At 47.8% G+C, this 3,681-nt stretch overlaps 1 long non-coding RNA gene across 1 annotated transcript; it reads left to right on the top strand.

Annotated features, from left to right (window-relative positions):
- The first annotated feature begins 2,715 nt into the window (after positions 1-2,715).
- On the top strand, positions 2,716-3,283 carry LOC127919886 (uncharacterized). Its single transcript, XR_008104357.1, has 3 exons — positions 2,716-2,823; positions 2,952-3,055; positions 3,191-3,283. It is a non-coding gene; the product is annotated as an uncharacterized LOC127919886 (long non-coding RNA).
- The last annotated feature ends 398 nt before the right edge of the window (positions 3,284-3,681 follow it).

The following is a 3,681-nucleotide window of genomic DNA, read 5'->3' as shown; positions in this document are numbered from 1 at the left end:
CTGGTCCGTGACTGGGCTGGTTTCTTCTTGTAGTCCGTGATTGACTATAGACCCTGCCACATACCTCTTGTGTCTGAGCCGTTGAATTGAGATTCTACTTTGTCTCTATACTGACGCTTAGCTTGTTTGATAGCCTTGCGGAGGAATAGCTGCACTGTTTGTATTCGTTCATGTTACCAGTCACCTTGCCTGATTAAAAGCAGTGGTTCGCGCTTTCAGTTTCACGCGAATGCTGCCATCAATCACGGTTTCTGGTTAGGGAATGTTTTAATCGTTGCTATGAGAGCGACATCTTCAACGCTCGTTCTAATGAACTCGCACACCGAATCAGCGTATTCGTCAATGTTGTTATCTGGCCCTTGTCTGAAACATATCCCAGTCCACGTGATGGAAGCAGTCTTGGAGTGTGGAGTCAGCTTGAGTCGGACCAGCGTTGGACAGACCTCAGCGTGGGAGCCTCTTGTTTTAGTTTCTGTCTGTAGGCAGGGATCAAGAAAATGGAGTAAACAGTCAGCTTTTCCCGAAAGGAGGGCGGGGCAGGGGCCTTATATGTGTCGCGGAAGTTAGAGTAACAATGATCCAGGTTTTCCACCCCTGGTTGCGCAATCGATATGCTGATAAAATTTAGGGAGTCTTGTTTTCAGATTAGCCTTGTTAAAATCCCCAGCTACAATGAATGCAGCCTCCGGATAAATGGATTCCAGTTTGCAAAGAGTCAACTAAAAAAGTTGTTCAGAGCCATCGATGTGTCTGCTTGGGGGGGAATATATACGGCTGTGATTATAATCGAAGAGAATTCTCTTGGGTAGATAATGTGGTGACATTTGATTGGGAGGAATTCTAAATCAGGTGAACAGAAGGATTTGAGTTCCTGTATGTTTCTTTCATCACACCATGTCTCGTTAGCCATAAGTCATACGCCCCGCCCCTCTTCTTACCAGAAAGATGTTTGTTTCTGTCGGCGCGTGCGTGGAGAAACCCGCTGGCTGCACCGCCTCGGATAGCGTCTCTCCAGTGAGCCATGTTTCCGTGAAGCAAGAACGTTAGTCTCTGATGTCCCTCTGGAATGCTACCCTTGCTCGGTTTCATCAACCTTGTTGTCAAGAGACTGGACATTGGCGAGAAGAATGCTAGGGAGTGGTGCACGATGTGCCCGTCTCCGGAGTCTGACCAGAAGACCGCCTCTTTTCCCTCTTTTACGGAGTCGTTTTTTGGGTCGCCACATGGGATCCATTCCGTTGTCCTGGTTGAAAGGCAGAACACAGGATCCGCGTCGCGAAAAATCATATTCTTAGTCGTACTGATGGTGAGTTGACGTGATCTTATATTCAGTAGTTCTTCTCGACTGTATGTAATGAAACCTAAGATGACTTGTGGTACTAATGTAAATGTAACACGTAAAAAAAAACTGCATAGCTTCCTAGGAAGGCGACGGGCGGCCATCTCTGTCGGCGCCGGAACTATTTATGTGCGCCATTTCTATGCTTCCTGTTCTCAAGTTTAGTTTTTGCATCTTTTACTTTCAGTTTTGTACACCAGCTTCAAACAGCTGAAAATATATTTCTAGCGGTTTTAGATGGTACAATGATTTGCCTAGGACAACAAAAACTAAAAGTGTGTACTGTATGACAGTCTGAGACCGTTTCGGCAACATGAAAGTGAGGAGGATGGCATTGGCGTTTCTCTACTTGTTAGGTGAGTCAACATGTTTTCTACTTACATGCACGCACAGAAATCAGTCCCATGGACAGCCACATCATATTTAGCTTTGGTTGATTGGATGGAATTGTTTTGGGATCTTTTCGTTGTCACTGTATTAGACTACGCAGAGGTGATTTTATGACTTTGAAATGGTGCTGGAATAGTGGAGGCAGCTCCTGTTTTCTTTGGGACTTGTGGTAGCTCTGTGGTTCTAAATCAATAGTTGTTTAATGGTACATAATTGCTTGACCATTCTGTAGGTGATGTAACTATTTGTTACATGCAATATGCTGGGACTTCACAGGACAAATGTGGCTCTCTGGTTTTGTGATGAAATAAAGGTGTGGTTGAATTTATTCTGCTAGTGTGTCTCCTTATTGTCTCGGCCTTAGGCCTATATATCACGGTGCCAAGGCATATGAACTAACAGGTTATAGAGAGAGAACTTGTTTATCACAACACTGGTTGTAATGGCTTTTTATTTGTATTTTTTTGGCTTGGCTTCCCCATTGATTTTACCCACACACAGCTAATGCATATACAACTATAGGTTGGTGATACGCTGGAAAAGGTTGCAACTTATGCCTGTACACACACAGCCCTGAGGCCCCGCTCTTAATACAGCAGGCATGATCCCAATACTTTTGTGTGTGTGGTGGGAGAGAGAGAAATGGGAATACACATAGCTCCATTGTTGAGTAGTCCTTCTCTCTGAGAGTGGTGCCGTGTCTCGTGTCCCTCACACACTGGACCGACAGCCCAGACCAGAGCAGTCCGAGCTGGGGTTCAGACCTCTGTCTGCCCTATACTACCTCTGGGCCTGGATGTCTGGATGGTCTGGGGTAGCTGGTTTTACTGGGTTAGTGAATGTGTCTGTCTGTAGAGAGACTGTGTGTGTGTGTGCGTGTGTGCGTGTGTGCGTGTGTGTGTGTGTGTGTGTGGAGGTTTCATCGCGCGTGTGTGTGGAGAGTTTCATCGCGTGTGTGTGTGTGGAGGTTTCATCGTGTGTGTGGTGGAGGTTTCATCGCGTGTGTGTGTGTGGAGGTTTCATCGCGTGTGTGTGTGTGGAGGTTTCATCGCGTGTGTGTGTGTGGAGGTTTCATCGCGTGTGTGTGTGTGGAGGTTTCATCGCGTGTGTGTGTGGAGGTTTCATCGCGTGTGTGTGTGTGGAGGTTTCATCGCGTGTGTGTGTGTGGAGGTTTCATCGCGTGTGTGTGTGTGGAGGTTTCATCACGTGTGTGTGTGTGGAGGTTTCATCGCGTGTGTGTGTGTGGAGGTTTCATCGCGTGTGTGTGTGTGGAGGTTTCATCGCGTGTGTGTGTGTGGAGGTTTCATCGCGTGTGTGTGTGTGGAGGTTTCATCGCGTGTGTGTGTGGAGGTTTCATCGCGTGTGTGTGTGGGAGGTTTCATCGCGTGTGTGTGTGTGGAGGTTTCATCGCGTGTGTGTGTGTGTGTGGAGGTTTCATCGCGTGTGTGTGTGTGTGTGGAGGTTTCATCGCGTGTGTGTGTGTGGAGGTTTCATCGCGTGTGTGTGTGTGGAGGTTTCATCGCGTGTGTGTGTGTGGAGGTTTCATCGCGTGTGTGTGTGTGGAGGTTTCATTGCGTGTGTGGAGGTTTCATTGCGTGTGTGGAGGTTTCATTGCGTGTGTGGAGGTTTCATTGCGTGTGTGTGTGTGGAGGTTTCATTGCGTGTGTGTGTGTGGAGGTTTCATCGCGTGTGTGTGGAGGTTTCATCGCGTGTGTGTGTGGAGGTTTCATCGCGTGTGTGTGGAGGTTTCATCGCGTGTGTGTGTGGAGGTTTCATCGCGTGTGTGTGTGGAGAGTTTCATCGCGTGTGTGTGTGGAGGTTTCATCGCGTGTGTGTGTGGAGGTTTCATCGCGTGTGTGTGTGGAGGTTTCATCGCGTGTGTGTGTGGAGGTTTCATCGCGTGTGTGTGTGGAGGTTTCATCGCGTGTGTGTGTGGAGGTTTCATCGCGTGT

Source organism: Oncorhynchus keta, unplaced genomic scaffold (genome assembly GCF_023373465.1).
Source record: "Oncorhynchus keta strain PuntledgeMale-10-30-2019 unplaced genomic scaffold, Oket_V2 Un_contig_17805_pilon_pilon, whole genome shotgun sequence".
NCBI lineage: Eukaryota > Metazoa > Chordata > Actinopteri > Salmoniformes > Salmonidae > Oncorhynchus > Oncorhynchus keta.
The sequence above is the reverse complement of the archived record's forward strand: the minus strand, read 5'-3'. Positions and strand labels throughout refer to the sequence as shown.